Here is a 20266-nt window from a genome sequence, read left to right on the forward strand (position 1 = left end):
GAGTAATCATAAAAAGGGTTATAAAACCCTTCCACAAAGCTTTTAATATTATTTAGTTGAGGGAGAGATTTTATAGTTATATCCAGTTCCCATTAATACTCCCAAGCAGGGGAAACATTTTTATTTTTTGATAAAGTTTGGGTTAAAAGAAGTCTATATTCGTTCTCTCTGAATTTGCCTCAGTGGGAAATAAAAATACAAACATGAGATTTTTAGTTCATTTAAGACTTTTAATTTATTTATTATTTTACAAAACAGTTAAATACCTAAATGCCTTACACTTAATTTGTAAATTGGATGTTTTTATTAATTATAATAATATTTAAATATATAAATAAAAACATAGATCTTCAATTAAATTGAGCCATAATTTAAACATATAGTGTATATAAATTTGGTTCTTATAAACTTCAGACAGTATTCTATTTATGTAGAATTTATTCATCACTTAAACCAGCTGGGCCTAGTTTTATAATGTTCTTGTTTCCCTGTAAGATTATTGTTATAAACTGTGATTTCATTATCCTTTAAAATTAACTTATGTTTTCTAAAATCCATCATTTAGGAGCTTTAGAACAATTTAATATTATGGCACTTGTAAATCTTTATTTATCTTGACACTTTTAAATAAAATTTGGAGAGATGCAGAAGTGAAGTCTATTGTTACCACATTATCTTCATTTAAAAAAAATCTATTCTCATGGATATAAATTAATTTGTTCCTCAAATTACCCAAACGAAGGTAGTTATACCAAAGGATTATATACATTGTCCAAAAATGTGCTTGACAAGATACTTATGTTTTAAACATTAGAACTTTTAAGCTTAAATTACATTGTCCTTTAATCACTGTTTAGTTAAGAACATATTGTAGGCTTTGAGTAGGCAGCTGTGGCCACATTCCCATGACAGGCTCCATTTTCTGGAGATTGTACAGCCCTTTGAGGTGAAATGGCTCCAGCGAGAGAGATGCAGGCAGTGGCAAAGAAGGGACCTCCGAGACCTCAGGCTGCCCATAGGAAGGGATCCTGAGGACCCTAAGAGTCGCTAGGGCTTGTGCTTTTTTTCTTTGCAGTCACCGTGCCTATCATGAGGATGACCTTGGCCTGGATCACCTCTTTCCAGAACAAGCATCTCTGAATGTATCGACAGGCGCTCAGCTTTGAGCCAGGCCCGGCTTTGACCATGGCCTGCAGAGAGTGTTGAATAAGCATCGTGGAGTGAACATGTTTGATAAGCCGAACTGTGATGGCTTTCATATAGTTTCTTATTTTTTGTTTCAAATGCTGGACCAGTCTCTCACCAAAGAAGTTTTTAAATTTTGTTGGCCTCCATTTGACCAAAAAAGTGATACGATATTCAGGAAATATTGCTGTGAATGGCTAACAAGGATTTCTGCTGAATGTGGAAGCTTTCCTCAAATTGTTGTTCGCTATTTATTTCTCCTAGCGGTTCTGTTTATTCATCTGATGTAACATCTTGCAAGATTTGTTGTAATAAAATATATTAAAACCAATTCTAAAAATTCTTTGTTTTGCAGACATTTAATGTGAAATCACAAAGTTTGCACAAGCGCAATGCCAGATGCCATTTAGCATGTAACAAATGTTTACAAATTTTGCAAAGAGCAGGTTGTATTACCCCAAAATCTCAGGAAAATGTACAATTATTAGTTAAGTATGTCTGAAATTTGAGATCTGGATGTATAGAACTGCAAAACCAAATAAAAAAAATGGAACTCTATGATGACAAAAGTAGTATAGAAGAAAAAACTCGAAAGGTTTGGCCTTTGTGAATGTCAGTGAATGAAACACTCATGTTTCTGGAAAAAGAGAAGTTGTTAGTTCAGTCCTTAGTCTAACCGATATGCTCTAGATGGAACTAATGCCATTAGTTGACTCCTGACAAAATTGAGAGACAAATGTGTCAGTTGCACATAGGAAATGTTTATGAGTCTGGAAAATGGAAACTCTTAACAGTTATTCTGTTATTTAATGAAGCCTTGAAAGTCATGAAATAGGAAAGTCAGGCTGACCAAGCACGATTGACAATAGACCTTCATTACCTGGAAAAAGGAACTAAATTTCAGAAGGAAAGATAATCAGATCTGAAGCATATAAGCTATAGAATAAAAAGATCTCACAACTATAAGACATTCTATGGTTGAAAAGCAAGGGGAATGGCATAGGAAGTGGAAAGAATTTCTTGGTCTGTCTTCCTTCACTCTAATTAATGGTTGAACTCCAGTTGTGGATCTTTTACCACCTATGTCTCCCCTTTCATTTGGTCTTGCCTCAGAAGTGCATGCAAAGAGTATTCTTTTTCAGTATCCTGCTTCACTGGTATTGCCAGAATCATTACCTGTGTTGCTTAATCAAAGAGAATTTATCATTGTCTGGTTTCTCTTAGAAACCACTGTATCAGATTTTGGCCTTAGATACACCTGAGCAACATAACCAAGAAAATGGTTGGAGAGGAGACAGTGATACCCTGGGAGCTGTACATGATCTAGCCAACAGCCCTGCCTTTCTCGTTGCAGTCAGCTTCATCATCAGATAGAAACAATGCTACATCACTTGAAAAGGACAGGAAGATGAGAACTCCCAAAGAGAAAAATAAAACAATTTCTAAGAAGATACCAGATTTTGAAGTGGAAGATTCTCCATTATCAGATGTTGCAAAGAACAGAGAATAGTGCATTTGGAGGGTCTCTGCCAGCTAAAAAAAAGTGGTCAGTTCCAAAAAAAAAGCAAGATTATCTGCTAGAAGAGGTTGCTGGAGCAGTTTTCTTTGGTTCACCACAGCTCTGTGAAATAAAATAAGTAAATTTAGGGGAACTAATTGACTCTCTAGGTTCTAACCTCTTCTTAACAAGGAACCAGATTTCCCATACCCAGAAAACTTGACAGTGGAAATTAGGAGCTCATGGAGAAAAACTATTGAAATGGAAGAAAACAGAACTACAGAATCAATTCAAACGGATACTGAGCACAGAGAAGTATTGCTGGGACCATTACCTGATTTGCATAATCAAAGAGAATTTAGCATAGTAGGTTTTCTCTTAAACCACTGTATGAGATTTGGGCCAGTCTCATTTGACTGAAATGAGATTGCAAGTGTGTGCCTCAGAAATATGTGGTGATCAATCATATAGGTGAACCACCAACACAAAATCAGTCTGATTTGTTGAGTAAGAAAATAATTTGCACCTGGCGCGATGGCTCACGCCTGTAATCCCAGAACTCTGGGAGGCCGAGGCGGGTGGATCACGAGGTCAGGAGATAGAGACCATCCTGGCTAACACGGTTAAACCCTGTCTCTACTAAAAATACAAAAAATTAGCCGGGCATGGTGGTGGGTGCCTATTGAGGCAGGAGAATGGCATGAACCCAGGAGGCAGAGCTTGCAGTGAGCCGAGATTGTGCCACTGCACTCCAGCCTGGGCGACAGAGCAAGACTCCGTCTCAAAAAAAAAAAAAAATAATAATAATAATTTGCAAGCAAGATTTGGAATGTACAGCTTTACCAACCAAGCTTTTAGAAACTAGCCAAAAAGACATTCTCCCCTGCTGTCAGCAATGGAATAGATGAGTTGGGTAGCAGTAAAGAGGAGTATATGAAAATATTGGACCATTCACAGGCTTCTTGTAACAAACCTTCCACGAATAAAACTAGATTATGGAACTCTTTTCAGATATCAAGTGGAATTAGTTCTAAGAGTTGTAAGGATATTGATTTTAGAATACTTACATTTGGCATGAAACTTTTCCGGAGGAAGGTGGTCCCCTAAGTGTTAAAAGTTCCAGTAGTTTAGAGTCCAGTTTAAACTGGAGCCAAATAGTCCTGTGGACAGTGGCATTTTTCTAGGAGATATTATGGTAGATGGACAAACTACTCCAGAATCAGATTTCAATCTATAGGCTGTTTGCAGTAGATATAAGGCTTTGAAGAAATCTCTTTCCAAGAAAAGGGAAGAATCTTACCTGTCTAATCTTGAAACACTTGAAAGACACAAACCAGAATTGAGCCCTACTCCCCAAAATGTGCAAACAGATGGTATGCTTAACTATTTGGACACTCATGATGTGCACACTGAATATGCAAAACCACCTTTACACATGTCCCTTGGTAAAAGAAAAGTCTCTTTCACCACTAATTAAGTTTCCTCCAGTGGAACAAAGATTGACCACAATACCATGTAGTTTTGGAGAACTTCTACCTAATTCAAACGAAGAAGACATCTTGAATAAGAGCCTTGATGCAACAGAATCTGTCTGACTTGACAAGATGAAGCAATACGCAGTTAATACAACTATGATGTACTTAGACCGAAGCTATGCCACAGGATAGAAACTGATTTATAAGTTAAATACATGTTGGAAGTGTAACACTCTTCTTTAAGGTCTAAAAAATTCTAAATGCCTTTTAGCCTCCTGTAGTATTTTTAGGTAAGGAAAGTATGTTGAATTATTTCTCTTTGTAGGGATATAGGGTTGAAATGTGAAGTATTTGGAAAGCAAATGTCAAGCAATGGGAAGCCATTTTGATTTCTTGAGTATACTTGCAAACATTAAGTGACAAAAGTAGTAGTTTAATTTATTATAATTTCAGTTAATTAACATAAGGATGTGTAGTTTTTGTTGTACCTTCACTAAGTGGTTAATATAATAGCCATTGAAGTTACTGATCTTTCATTTAAAGAAATATACAACTTTTATTGTTTTTTGTTTCTGTTTTTTTTGAGACAGAGTCTCGCCCTCTCGCCCAGGCTGGAGTGCGGTGGTGCGATCTCAGCTCACTGCAGCCTCTGCCTCCGTGGTTCAAGCGATGCTCATGCCTCAGCCACCTGAGTAGCTGGGACTACAGGCGCACGTCACCATGCTCGTCCAATTTTTGTATTTTCAGTAGAGATGGGGTTTTACCATGTTGGCCAGGCTGGTCTCGAACTCCTGGTCTCAAGTGATCCACCCGCCTCGGCCTCCCAAAGTGCTGGAGTTACAGGCATGACCCACCGCACCTGACCTTTTATTCTTTCTTTATGGGACATTCTGTATTAACCAGAAAAAGTGAGAAAGGCCTTGGGATGTGTAGTCACACATGACATCACACACATTGTGTGTGATGACAAATTGTAAGACTGGGAAAGCTCTAAACAGGCTTATTGATTATTCAAGTAGATTGATTTTGAGAAATGATGTTTGGTGGAATAAAGTGCATGTGATGATAAGTGAAGACTGGGGCAGAATGATTTTAAAAAAGAAAAAAGATGAAACTGTCATCTTTTCCTTTTAAGAAGGGACTTAAAAGGAACTGTCAAACTACAAATCCATTCAGTGGGTGGTATAACGTTTATATTGAGTCTGATTTAGTCTAATATTTAGTCTCATATTTAAATGAAATATAAATCCTAGCTTTACATTTTAACAAAAATTAAAAATTTCATTAGTCTGTTTAAAAATATATTGTATATATACACATATGTACATATCAAGATCTATGAAGTGGCAAATACTTCTTTGCTTTCTGTATACTTTGTACAGGTAGTCAACATTTTCCCCTTGAGAAATTGTGTTTTTTCACATCTCAAAAGAGCTTTGACTCTCATTATGCACTTAACCTTAAGTGCATTTTATAATGTAGACAATTATAAAAAGAATAACGATTCCCTTGCCTCTGGAGTAGCTAAAATTTCCAATGATCCTTCTTTTAACCTCTACAGTGTTGATTATAAGGTACCAAAACTTCAGTTATTCACCCAGGCTAGATGGTGACCTTCTCTTGATCTCATGTACCTATGCTCCTGTGTTCAACTGGTAGTGCTCACAGATATTCCCTTTGTCCAATATCAGGACTCAAATTTAGACCTTCAGAGAGTGACAGGCATCTCTTGCATGCAGACTAGCTTTGGCCTTCACAAGTAGCTGCTCTTTTGCACCAAATATTTGCTCTCTTACTTTGCTCATGTAATCTCTGGCACGACACACATACAGAAAGAAAGACAGCATTTTAGTAATAATTAGCCTCGATTAGTATGCTTTAGAGTCTCTCAGAATTACTCAACAATATTGTAAAAGAGGTTTCATTTTATGGTGTTCAGGTAAAGAGAGCAGCTCATACTTCCATTTGGAGGCCTATTGTAACTATTTAGATAGATTTTTATATGTGTCAAATGTGGTCTAGATAAACATATTTCAATGATTCTGTGCACATTGTTAGGAAGGGCAGAACCATGCCCACGTGTAAATATGTGTGCAATGACATCTGCAGAAGGACTTGTATAATACCTTGCCTCTTGACGGTATTTGGGCCGCACCATACGAAACAATGCCTTCACAGCCTTCACTGTGAAATATTAATGGTTAAAGCTTTGCTACCTCTTCAGGGACCAATCATGGGAGAAGAAGAATTGTGTTAGGTAATCTTGAGCTAGATTATTGCAAGGCACTCAGGAAGTGTGCCAATGCTTCTTCACAAGAAGCCCTCTAATTGATCCAGAAGGGCATGTCATTGAATAAGCTTGGCAATGGGTTTCATATCAAGTTCAGTCAGTGGAGATTTGCTCAAATCTCTCTGGAAAGGGCCCCACCAAGATCCAACTTCAAACATGGTGTCCAGCCCTGAGGTATCTGCCTCCCACTGTAAGGAAATATGTCCCTCACCTATTTAACAACATCTTGTTCTTAATTTGTGTTCTTTTTTTAGGCACAGGGACAAATGACCCATTTCTTAACAATGTCTTAAAATTACCTGAACAGCTGAAGACTCACTGTGCCGTTGATCTCACCCCTAAAATACCAGAGTTTTCAAATAACTTCTACACTGCTACAATTGAAACAATTACTCAAAATTTCCAGTGACAGAGCATTCAACTTTCTGGTTGATCTTGCTTTGGACTTCACTGGTTTGTTCCTAAAAATTAGATTCTTCTTCTTCATCTTCTTCCCGTAAATACACAACCTATTTCTGCCAATAACGTGTTCATTTTCCCATCAGGAAATAAGTCCTTATATGGGACATATCTCACAACATGGGAAGTTTGAGAAAAAATGTAAATTTTTTCCTTTCCTTCAAAGAATAAGTCAATAGTGCTGACACTAAGCAAAATCATGTGGCTTGATAGTTGCTATAGTTTTCTACAGAACTTTACAGATTGGCCATTGAACCTCAATTGTAAGGTAAAGAGTGTTCACTTTAAAATATTAAAACTGAAAAGATGAGATTGTGTCTAGGTATTTTTGCTGTGCTTTTGAGTATGAGATCCCAAAGACACAACAACAATAAATCTATTCAACTATCTTATTTATAAGCAGAAGACCTAAATGTTTTAAAATGCTTGCTCACATACCACATGGCACCAAGGGAGAAATTCCCAGGACCTTCTGTTGGGACAATATGCATAACATTTGAATAGATGGAATAAAGATACTGGTTCAGCCTTGCAGGATTGGTGCTTCTCTGTTTCATCACCATGGTAGGAAAATACAGAGGTACCTGCCTTTTATATAGTTGCCATTGTTCCTGGCTTGTGAGGTTGTCAACAACGGCATTATATTAATCCTCATCATACCCTGGATTGCACTAAAAATGTCATACTTGCAGAATATAATGCCATATTGTTCCTGGTGAAACTTACAACTTTAAGAAGGGTGCTCTGAATTCCCCTGATTATCCTGTGGAACTGATGGCAGCTGTACATGAAGGTTGTGAGTTCCCCTGCCATATTCTGTAGGCTCAGCATTGGTGAATCCATTGCCAACCAACAAGATTCTACCATGTAGTTCAGCCAAATGAATTTGGTCAAACACCCAGAAAAGTGAGGCGTCTCAGGAATGTATACCACAGCCCCTTTTCAGAGGACTTCTTTTACCTCTCCTCAGTTCCCTGGCTATTCCTTCCTCTTTCTGCTCCATTTTTGCCATTCTTGATCATCTTGTTCTTTTCCATTGTCTTTGGGCCTTGAGCACATTTCTCTGAAAAGTTCGAAGCTGCTTCTTTTTCTTCTCCTTCTCCTTCTTCTTCTCCTTCTCCTTCTTCTTCTTCTCCCCCTCGTTCTTCTCCTCCCCCTCCTCCTCCTCCTTTTTGTCCTCCTTCTCCTCCTCCTCCTCCTCCTTCTGCTCCTCCTCCTTCTCCCCTTCTTCTTCTCCTTCTCTCCTTCTTCTCTCTTTCTTCTCCTTCTCCTTCTTCTCTCCTTCTTCTCCTTCTTTCCTTCTCCTTCTCTCCTTCTTCTCTCCTTCTCTCCTTCTTCTTCTCCTCCTTCTTCTCTCCTTCTTCTCTGTCTTCTCTCCTTCTTCTCTCCTTATTCTTCTCCTTCTTCTCCTTCTTCTCTCCTTTCTTCCTCTCCTTCTTCTCCTTCTTCTCCTCCTTCTTCTTCTCCTCCTTCCTCTCCTTTGTCTCTCCTTCTCCCCCTCCCCCTGCCCTCCCTCTCTCGCTCCTTCTTCTTCTTCCTTCTCCTTCTCCTTCTTCTTCCTTTCCTTAGAGGGTCTCATTTCATTGCCCAAGCTGGACTGGCACAATCATAGCTTACTGCAACCATGGACTCCTGCACTCGAGCAATCCTCCCATCTTAGTCTCCCAAGTACCTGGGACTACAGGTGTGTACCACTATGCCTGGCTAATTTTTAATTTTTTTTGTAAAGATGGAGTCTTGCCAGATTGCCCAGGCCAGTCTCAAACTTCTGGACTTAAGCAATTCTCCCATCTCTCTCTAATAAAGTGCTAGGATTACAGGTGTAAGTCACCACACCCGGCCTAAAACCTTCTTTTGACCTTCTGAATGACTGAAACATTCTTGCAGGAGTTGTGTCTTGGGTCAGGTTCTCTGAAAGCAGATTGGGAGAGATTTTCATGTAGAAGGTTTATACAACATCTGTAAGGAAATGAAGAAGCAGGATTGGGTAGAGGGAGAAGTTAAATTAGAATGCAGTTGGCCAGGCGCGGTGGCTCACGCCTGTAATCGCAGCACTTTGGGAGGCCGAGGCGGGCGGATCACGAGGTCTGGAGATCAAGACCATCCTGGCCAATATGGTAAAACCCCATCTCTACTAAAAATACAAAAATTAACTGGGCGTGATGGTGCGTGCCTGTAATCCCAGCTACTTGGGAGGCTGAGGCAGGAGAATAGCTTGAACCAGGGAGTTGGAGGTTGCAGTGAGCCGAGATCATGCCACTGCACTCCAGCCTGGCAACAGAGCGAGACTCTGTCATAAAAAAAAAAAAAAAAAAAAAGAATGCATTTGCAGCAGTAGGCCTCAGCTGGAGCTGGGGGACATTGAACCTCTTTGACCAGATATTGGCTATAGGGCTCTTCCTGGGGAAAAGGTGGAGATCTTGGATATGGCAGCTTCTTTCAGTAGAGGGAAATTCCCGGAGACAGAGACTCATCTGTGAATTGTCAGCAACCAGCACTCCTGGCCGCTGGGGAAATGAAGCTTCAGTCCTTATGGGTACCTGGGTGGTACAACACAGCATATATTTTGAGATGTATAGTTTGTGTGACCTTTCTGGAAACATCTTGTTGTTGACTGCTTAAATCTAGTGGACACTCTGAAAAAACCGTGGGTAGCTAGAGTGGCCAAGACTTGTGCTGTCCATGAGAGTGAAAGAAGACTAAGGACAGATATGGATTTTCAAAGATTAAGCTCTATTATTTTCTTTTTTGAATGCATGCAATGATTTATTAAGTTATAATTTATTGGCTGGACTGAGTCTTGCAGATGATGGTGGCTTTGAAGCCCCAATTTACAAATCCTTATCCAAATTGAGTGTCCTTCAGGAGAACAAAGACTTGACATTAATTGATTGAACCAATCTCTTGTACAAATTTGCATATAAATGAGAAATTGGCAGTGAGAGTTATCATCTGATTAAGAGGCAAAGAAGTTTTCAGAAAGACTTGAATGTAGAAAAGGGAATGCGAAGGATGAAAAGACGAATGTGAATGGGCCCTGATGGAAGAGGTTTGGAAAATGGAAAGTATATATAGAAGGATTCTGAGTATTTGGAGACATCAGCTGGGCATGGTGGCTCACGCCTGTAATCTCAGCACTTTGGGTAGCTGCGGTGGGTGGATCACCTGAGGTCAGGAGTTCGAGACCAGCCTGGCCAACATGTTGAAACCCTGTCTCTACTAAAAATATAAAAATTAGCCAGGCCTGGTGGCGCAAGCCTGCAATCCCAGCTACTCGGGAGGCTGAGGCAGAAGAATCACTTGAACCTGGGAGGCAGAGGTTGCAGTCAGCCGAGATTGCACCATTGCACTCCAGCCTGGGCAACAAGAGCAAAACTCTGTCTCAAAAAAGAAAAAAAAATTTAACACTATTCGCTTCTGTTTTCTTGCCTTTAAAATATACAGTATTGTATTGGTGCTGGAAGAAACCATTCAAATTTAGCAGTGATACTTATAGAATGCTGCATAATTTGCAACCTTTACTAATGAAAATTAAAAGTTCTTACATATATATTAAGGAGTAATGCATACTGGAAAAAGAAATCTGAAAAAAAGGAGCTAAAGCATCTTCTACAAATTCAAGTCTAAATAAAGTGCCACTGAGTGGCAACAGAGAGGGGCACCGTCAATGTAAAACATGACATGCTCATATTTTGTTTATTAAAAACTCTCTTTCATCTTTTTCTATATTGTAAGTTTTGAACTTGCATCTCCCTCCCCCTCTTAGTGATCATTGAGATTCCAGGACCTGTCCTTGAAACTATAAATCCTACTCACTGTTGGTGAAGTAAATTTCAACAAGGAGTAAATGTTCCCTGCTCTCACGCAGTTTGTGAGGAAAGTAGGTAATGTTCAGGTTGATAAAACTATTCTTTTGAAGATTCATGCTAACAAAGAAGTTTTGTAAAATATCCAGACTTCAAAGTTTGTTGCTCTTCCCTATGAAGTTAACCTTAACCTCCCTGAGGTCTGTAATTCCACTTGGTTGTCCTATTTATTATATTTGCCATATTTTCTCTTTTCTCAAAGATAAAAAACCAGATGGTAATCACTGGATCTTCCAACTCCTCCCATAAAAACAGAACAAACAAGTATGATGACCCCAGAGGTTTCTTATCTAAACCAACATTGGACACATTTAAATTAATAATGAGTATTAAGAAAATATTGATACATTATTATTTTATAAATATTTCTTCTACTGTCCTCCATCCTACCCTGACTCTGTGAAGAAAATGTACTTGGTTCAAGACTTCAGATAAATCTGCATTCCCATCCTTGTTCTCAGGAGCTGCATGAGCTTGGGAAGGTTAACACCTCTCCTGGAACTTCCATTTTTGTATCTATATCTGTACTTGCTGCCCACGTTGGGTTTAGGACAGAGCCTGAAACAAAGTAGTTGCTTTTGTCATCTTCCCTTTCTTCCTGCTACCCTCAATTTTTATTCTCATCTCTTTATTTTCTTCTTTGTTCCTACGGTGCTTAGCACAAGGCTGAATGCCTAAGTGCTCCATAGCTCTTACACTACAGGAGGGAAGGACAATTTATTATTTTAAAGGGTTTCTTAAAAAACCCTTTTCATCATTATTTGTGTCTTACACAAAAGGACTAATGGTTTTTTTGGAAAGGATGATAATAAAATTCTTTTTTTTTTTTTTTTTTAGCTTTGTTGAGGTATAATTGACAAATAAAAATTTATATGTTTACGTTGTATAATTATGTTTTGATATATGTATACATTGTGAATTGATCACCACAATCAAGCTAATTAACATATCCATTACCTCACGTAGTTGCTATTTTTTTCCTTTTTTTTTTTTGTGGTGAGAACACTTACCATCTACTAGCAAATATCACATATATAATACTAACTGTAATCACTATACCGCATATTATCTTCAGAACTTACTCACTTTGCATAACTGAAACTTGGTACCCTGTGACAAATATCTCCCCATTTTCCCCTTCCCCTACCCTGGCAACCACCATTGTACGCTCTGCCTCTATGAGGGTGACAACATTATATGTTGAAGAAAATACCCATTACCCAAGGGTATGTTTTTGGCATCCTTGTTGAAGACTAGGTGACCGAATGTGTAGAACTGTTTCTAGAATCTATTCTGTTCCATTGGTCTGTCTGTTTTTATGTGAGTACCATGCTGTTTCATTTCCTGTAGATTTATAATATATTTTGAAAACAGAAAGTGTGATGGATTTGTTCTTTTTGGGGTCTTTTGTAGTTCCACATGAATTTTAGTGTTTTTTGTTTGTTTGTTTCTGTGAAAAAAGGCATTGGAATTTTGATAAGGATTGCATTGAATCTCTAGATAACTTTGGGTAGTATGGACATTTTAACAATATTAATTCTTCCCATCCATGAACATGAGGTCTTTTCATTTACCTGTACCTTCTTTAATTTCCTTCAGCAATGTTTTATAATTTTCACCGTACAAGCCTTTCTCCTCTTTGATTAGGCTTATTCTTAAGTATTTTATTCTTTTTGTTGCCATTGTAAATATAACTGTTGTCTTGATTGCCTTTTCAGATTGTTTGTGCATAGAAATGCCACTGATTTTTGTATGTTGATTTTTATCCTGCAATTTTACTGAATTAGTTTCTTAGTTCTAACAGGGTTTTTTTTGTTGAGTCTTTATGGTTTACTATATATATGATCATGTCATCTGGAAACAGATAATTTTACTTCTTCCTTTTAAATTTGGATGCCTTTTATTTCTTTGTCTTGTCTAATTGCTCTGACTGGGACTTCTAATACTGTATTGGGTAGAAATGACAAGAGTGGACCTCCTAGCCTTGTACCAGATCTTAGAGAAAAAACTTCCAGTTTATTCTCATTGATTATGTTAGTTTTTCAATTCATTGATTATGAATAATACAGGACTCTCTCAAGTGTGCTGGAGTTCTGGTCTTTTTTTAGGATTCTGGTCTTGTGTAGGGTGACCAGCAACTGAAGCCTGGTTTCAGGCAGCTTGATGAAGTTATCCTCATGTTCATTTCATGTTAGCATCTCTTTGTGGCTTTCTGCCAAGGGCTTTTTCAGTGTTGACAGCCTTTCAGTGTCGAGGTCTTTTCATTGTTGAGATTCAGTATGGGCTTTATTGTGTTGAGTTCCTTTTATACCTATTTTTTTTTAAGAGATGGTTGATATGATTTCAATCTTCTTAAATTTCTGAAGACTTGTTTTGTGACCTAGCATTTGATTTATTCTGGAGAATGTTTCAGGTGTACTTGAGAAGAATGTGTAGTCCTCTGCTATTGAATAGAAAGTTCTATGTCTGTTAGGTCCATTTGGTCTATAATATTGTTCAAGTCAGCTCTTTATTGATTTTTCTGTCTTTATATTCCATCCATTTTTGAAAGTAGGGTATTGAAGTCTCCACTATTACTGTATTGTTGCCAGTTTCTCCCTTCAGATCTGTCTACATTTGGTTTATATAATTATGTGCTCTGGTGTTGGGTAGGTTTATATTTATAAGTGTTATATCATTCTGTTGAATTAACCCTTTTATCATTATAATGACTTTCTTTGTCCCCTGAAATAGTTTTGACTTTAAGTCTATTTTGTCTGATATAAGTATAGCCACCCTTGCACCCTTGCTTTCTTTTGGTTACCTTTTACACGGAATATTTTTTTTTTCCATCCCTTCACTTTCAGTCTGTGTGTGCCCACAAATCTAAAGTAAGTCTCTTGTAGACAGTGTATCATTGACTTTTTTTTTTTTTTTTTTTTGAGACGGAGTCTCGCTCTGTCGCCCAGGCTGGAGTGCAGTGGCGCAGTCTCGGCTCACTGCAAGCTCCGCCTCCCGGGTTCACGCCATTCTCCTGCCTCAGCCTCTCTGAGTAGCTGGGACTACAGGCGCCCGCCACCACGCCCGGCTAATTTTTTTTTTTTGTATTTTTAGTAGAGATGGGGTTTCACTGTGGTCTCGATCTCCTGACCTCGTGATCCGCCCGCCTCGGCCTCCCAAAGTGCTGGGATTACAAGCGTGAGCCACCGCGCCCGGCCTATCATTGACTTTTTTTTTTTAACCCATTCATGTACTCTCCCTTTTTGATTGGGAAGTTTAATTCATTTACTTTAAAGTAATTATTAATAGGTGAGGGCTTTAGCTATTTTGTTACTCATTTTCTGGAAGGACAAATGATTTTCTCTTACCAGGAGAGAAAGCCCACTTTTGTTATGGATGCCGGCCAGTATCTCACTTTCCCATTCTAATGTCTAGATGGAATATATATTAAATGTTGTACCTCTGTTATGTTGACTTCAGATAAATTGCCTCTCTCTATATTTTACTGACCAAAACCTCACCACGCTTAAGAAGCTAATACAGTCAGAATTCAAACTTGCTGCAAAAATTATTTTGCATCCTTCATAAGTCAGTCACCTACTTCTCCTGGGACCCTGCAGCCACAGAGTTTCATATCCTGATCTTTGTCAACCTGCTTCATGGAATTCAAATAATATAGGACTCTCTCAAGTGTGCCGGAGTTCTGGTCCTTTTTTAGGACTTCGGTCTTGTGTAGGGTGGCCAGCAACTGAAGCCTGGTTTCAGGCAGCTTGATGAAGTTATCCCCATGTCCATTTCATGTTAGTATCTCTTTGTGGCTTTCTGCGAAGGTGGATTTAAGAGGTTGCTGCTTTTGCAGTGGTGGAAGGGTGGAAGACTTGAGCATGTGTCAGTCAAGGCTGGCGCTGATATGTTTGTCACTTAATATGCTATTGCCTGTTGTCTGTCAGCTTCAAATCCAATCATCTATGCTCTACTTTGCAATGGTGAGGCTAGCACTCTACAAACAGGGGTTCTCCTTTGCGGAATGTTTCCTTAAGCTCTGCCAACAGGTGGTGCCAGAAGCACATTTCAAAGTTGGAGGGGGAAGAACTCTTTCCTATTTACTTCCTAAGGGCTTCCTATTTATTTCCTGTTGACAACAGCATCACTCATTCTTGCTTCTTCACCCCAACACTGGGAGGGCATTCCTCTAGCACAGTTGAATCTAATTTGCAATTTTCCAACAGAGAGAGCCAGCCTCATGATGCCTCGTAGAGATACTAGTTCTAGCTGAGCAGAGCTCCTTCCTCAGAGATCTGAAATTTCAGCTCGACAGGTCTCTTCCTCCAAGCTTCTAATTTATTTTTAATGGTTCCAACCTTTTTTCTTGTTATTCCCGCCTTGGAATTGGGAGCTGATTCCTGCAGTTGCTACCTCTGTGATAGCTGAGTGTCCTCTTTTTATTTTTTCAATTCTTAAATGCCTACGTAACAAATCTTTATATTAAAGTTAATATTAAATTTATTAATATGAACACTAATATTACACTTAAATGTTAAATAAGATAACTGATAAAACTGTGACTCATACAATACGCAATTAGATGAAGGGTTAGGGGCAAGAGATTGAGTCCCAGTTGAGGAGGGGTAGGGATCTCTGAGAGATTATGTTGGACACCAGGGATGAATTTTGTTGGACAGTGGGAAGAGGAGCTTGCAGTTAGGGAGATATTTGGAAGATGGTTCAGGATAAATACTAGGTAAGGAGTTGTATTGGGGGAATTAGGATTGGTATGAGGTGGTCTGGAGAGGGGGTGAAATTTTAGGCCAAATGAATCTAGATATAGGGATTAGGCAGGGTGATGGGCTGAACTAGGGCTAGTGGTAGTAAAGTTAGGTTGTGGTTGGCTTGGGGTTAAACATGGATAGACCTTGGGTAGAGTAGGGTTGGAGTTTGGAGTTAAGATTGAAACAGAATTTAGGCTCAATTTGAACAAAAGTGTGAGTGATCAGAACTTGGGATTGGTCTGTAGTTGTGTGGAACTTGAGTCTGTGTTAGGCTTAAGTGGAGCCACGTAATCAGGTAGATGTGGGTCTGTTAAAATTTATTCTGTTCCCTCCTCCGAATGAAAATATCCAGAGGCCTTTCTCCATAATTTCCCAAATTCCTTGTGTGAGAACTTCATAGGCACTGAATGGTTCAAATGTTAGAATTTGGAAGTTGGGTAGAGGAAGAAAAAGGGCTGGTATGTTCAGAGAAGGCACCTCTTGAAGCTGAGCATTTCTACAAGAATATCCTGAGAGTAGTTTCTCACATCCCTCCACTATTTCAAAGGCAACACAATCATCTTTCTGCCCTTCTCGTCTCCCTCGTCCAGACTCTCTTTTTTCTTGCGCTGCTCCTCAACTCTCTCTACGTATGGGAACTAATCACTGCCAGTGCTTTTCTTTTCTTTTTAAAAAATATCCCACCAACACTGTTATACCCTGTAGATTGTTTTGTGAAGAAGATGAAGATGGGGAAACTGAGCCTCAGAAAGGAAAGCGACCTTCACAAAGGCATTCAGTGGATCACACACAATGGTGAAATTCAAAAGAAGATTTCTTCTGACTATCAGACTGAGCAATGAGGAAATATTAGAAGTGAAAATAAATTGATATTGGCGATACAAAGTATGATGGTGATACAAAGTATTACCCAAAAAACTGTGGTAATAAGGAACTTAAAAAAGGTACTGACATTTGCTTTGAGTGATGCAGCCGTGTGTCTCTGTCTGGATGGAAAGAGTGAGAGACAAAGAGACTACCTTCCTGCAACTCTCTCTGTGTCAACATTTTGCCCATTGCTGTGGTGGATTCTGAGAGAGTTTTGAGTATTTCGTAGTGGTCTTCCTATTCAGGGCAATTGGGAGAGGGCAATCCCTTCAGATTGGGGCGAATTAGATTAGGTTTGAGTTTCATCCTGAGGAGGGCTCCCTGCAGCACTTACTTCTCCCTATTTATGTGAGGCCTGCTGAGAAGGCATGCCAGGCAGCAGGGAGGAGTCCCCTGTCTGTTTGGATGTGGGATGGGACATACAGGGGCACTGTGATTCAAATGCAGCAAGGACTGTAAAAGTTTTTGGTACTTTTCTGGGATCTACCAGGAGGCCAGCAGATGTAGCTACTGTTTTGGGTTTCTGTGGGAGGCCATATACTAGCCTGACACAAAGGCATTCCTTCTTTCCAAAACTTCAGAGAAGAAAAAAAATTTCCTTTTTTTGCTGCCATCCTGATCCAAAGAAAATAGAAGAAATAATTTTTAGTTTATTCAAATACTTATAAACAAGGGACGACTTTGAGCATTTTTTATCTATTGGAATTATTTTTAGTTTATTTAGGTACTGAAGAATTTATTATACCTCGCCCTTCATAGAAGGATAAGCATGAAATGAGTGCTAATAAATAAATAAATGTATTGTCGAGGGAGAGCATCACTGTGGAGGAATTTCAATAGACTAAAATGCTGAGAACTTATGGTGACAGCTGTGGAGGAATTCACTTACTCCATTTCTTTTATGAAAATGGTTGCACTTGAAATTTTATGTGTATATAACCTGAGTCTTCATGTGAGCACTGTATTGAAAATTATATTGAAAACATTGATAAATTTGAGTATGTAAAAATATAAGAATTTCTGTCCATCAAAAGATACCGAAAAGAAAGTAAAAAGGTAAGCTACAAACTGTAGGGAACGTAAATGTTCTTTGACAGGCAAATAGATAAATAAATTGTGGTATATTCAAAGAATGAGCTACACATCAGGGAAAAGAAGTAAAATTCAGCTACACACAACATAGTTGAATTTTAATAATAATAATATATTATGGATTGTAAAAGACAAATCTTAGAAGACTATGCATACCAAAGAAGACTTTGATACCTCTTTTAAAAATAAAACTATTTTTTTCCCACTCTCCTCAAAATTAAACTTTAAATAAAAATTACCATTATGCTACTTTGAAATACAGATAAATATGTTAAATTCTTGGGGAGTGGATAAGGAAAGGCAGGATGTGTGGGATTTTAGAGGAATACAGAAGTATTTAAATATAAGTTATCGATGCTATTCTAGCTCTTGTATTTGTGAAGGACTCATTATTTTTAAAATAAATAAATGAATAAAAACATTAAAATAAACATAAAAGAGGGCTATAAATGTGCTAAAGATTTTGTATGGACCAAGGATAATGGTATGCACCTCTGGTATATTAGAAAAGAAAACACACACACACACAAAAACCCCACAAAAACCTATAGAGCAATGGATATCACAGCCGCAACTGGCATTATCTAGAAAGGAGTCAGCCTTCTCCAGGTAAGTTTCACTATGTGGAGAGATGGTGTGGTACAATGGATATAGTTGAGGGTTTGGGATGTGAATGTTGGCTTTATTACTTACTATTTAGAGAGACTTTGCTGGAAATTTCTAAGCACAAAACCAGAAAACAGCTATGAAGAATTAACTACTTAAATTTAATTACTTCTCTATGGCAAAATGTACCATACACAAATTAAAAGGTAAGTCCAACACTGGGAAAATATTTTATTACTTCTTTAGTTCAGAGAAGAGTTCTCTGGTGGGGCATAAGATAATCTTATGGGCAGTAAAGTACTTACTTGAAGGAGATTATAAAGTGACACTGTCTAATTTATAAGGGGATAAGGAAACCTAAGTTTGAAAAAAACTCAAGTTGCACATAACCTTGAGGTTCAGACATATTTAGACTTGTTTGGAAAAAGCAAAAGAGAAGATACTGGTCAAATAGCAACCAAATTTCAAGAATGAGCAGAAAGAATCCTCTTTCCTTAGTAGCCATGCTGAGCAACAAAGCTTAACATTGGGCTTAAGCATTTGCTTTGAACTCCATGGCAGAGTGAGTACTTTTCTGCTGAAAACATCTCTAAAATGGATTATTTTTCATATTTTCTTAAATGATTTCATAAGCTTGAAAAATTAAATCATATGGAACCAAGAAATTGAATTGAGAAGGGAGTCCTTTTAGGAAAACACCGAAACAGTTTCACCTTCAGGGTATTTCCTGAACCATATGAACTTGAGTTATGTTTTTCATGGCCTTATAGAACTGAGAGATGGAAGTTACTATACAGAGTACCAGTAGTAAGAAACCTAATAAGAGACTCCTGCGTCAGTTTGGGACTTCAAAGAATTGCGTCTTTACAATAACAGTCAGCTGGAAACAAACCCCACTCCCCAGTGGATTGCAAGGAAAATGAACTGTTTTTAGTTTAGTTAATGAGAAGATTGGGTGTGTTTGTACAGGGGAGTCTCCTCTGAGATTTTGTAATCCCAAGCAAGCCCTCACTTAGTATATAGCCTGAATCATAGCACTCTGGTGATATGAAAAATCTAAAGCTGAGAATCTAATTAATACAGGCCCAGACTGGTAATGTCCTCAGTTGCCTGACAGAAGTAAACATAAATATTCTCTGAAGAACTCATCTTAATCCTAGACCTCTTTAAAAAAGTTTAAAGGAAATGATTAGTTCACAGACAAAAATCACAAAACTCTGAAGGAAATAAAGCATCATGAATGAGAAGCAGCAGAAACAATAAATAGTAAACTCAAACCTGGAACAATTCAGATATTGAAGTTGTCAGTCACAGAATAGAAAGTAATTATCTTTATGGCTGGGCACGTTGGCTCACTTCTGTAATCCCACATTTTGGGAGGCCAAGATGGGCAGATCACCTGAGATTAGGAGTTCAAGACCAGCCTGGCCAACATGGTGAAACCCTGTCTCTGCTAAAAAAAAAAAAAAAAAAAAAAAAAAATTAGCCAGGCGTGGTGGCATTTGCCTGTGATCCCATCTACTTGGGAGGCTGAGGCAGGAGAATCGCTTGAACCCAGAAGGCAGAGGTTGCAGTGAGATGAGATTGCACCAACCTGGGGGACAAAGCACTCCAGCCTGGGAGACAAAGCAAGACTCCATCTCAAAAAAAAAAAAAAAAAAAAAAAAGAAAATAATCATCTTTAATATGTTTCAAGAAAAAATCAAGACTTGAAATTATAAATAAAAAGTAAGCAGATCTTGGCCAAGTGCAGTGGCTCACGCCTGTAATCCCAGCACTTTGGAAGGTCAAGGCGGGTGGGTTGCCTGAGCTCAGGAGTTTGTGACCACCTGGGGCAAGATGATGAAACCCTGTCTCTAACAAAATACAAAAAATTAGCCGGATGTGGTGGTGCACACCTATAGTCTCAGCTACTGAAGAGGCTGAGGTGGGAGGATTGCTTGAGCCAGGGAGGTGGAGGTTGCAGTGAGCTGAGATCATGCCACTGCACTCCAGCCTGAGTGACAGAGTGAGACCCCATCACAAAAAAAAAAAAAAAAAAAAAAAAAAAAAGTTAGCAGATCTGAAAAGTAAATAGAAATAACTTGAAATAAGGTAAAAATAAAAACTTCGATTTAACATTACATTTGACATAGTTGAAGAGAGAATTAAGAGATTATTCAGAATTTAGTGCAGATAGA

At 38.4% G+C, this 20266-nt stretch overlaps 1 pseudogene; it reads left to right on the forward strand.

Annotated features, from left to right (window-relative positions):
- The first annotated feature begins 1095 nt into the window (after nucleotides 1-1095).
- On the forward strand, nucleotides 1096-4278 carry LOC116460974 (HAUS augmin-like complex subunit 6; annotated as a pseudogene).
- Nucleotides 4279-20266: the final 15988 nt, after the last annotated feature.

The sequence above is a fragment of the Hylobates moloch genome, unplaced genomic scaffold, assembly GCF_009828535.3.
Source record: "Hylobates moloch isolate HMO894 unplaced genomic scaffold, HMol_V3 SCAFFOLD_21, whole genome shotgun sequence".
NCBI lineage: Eukaryota > Metazoa > Chordata > Mammalia > Primates > Hylobatidae > Hylobates > Hylobates moloch.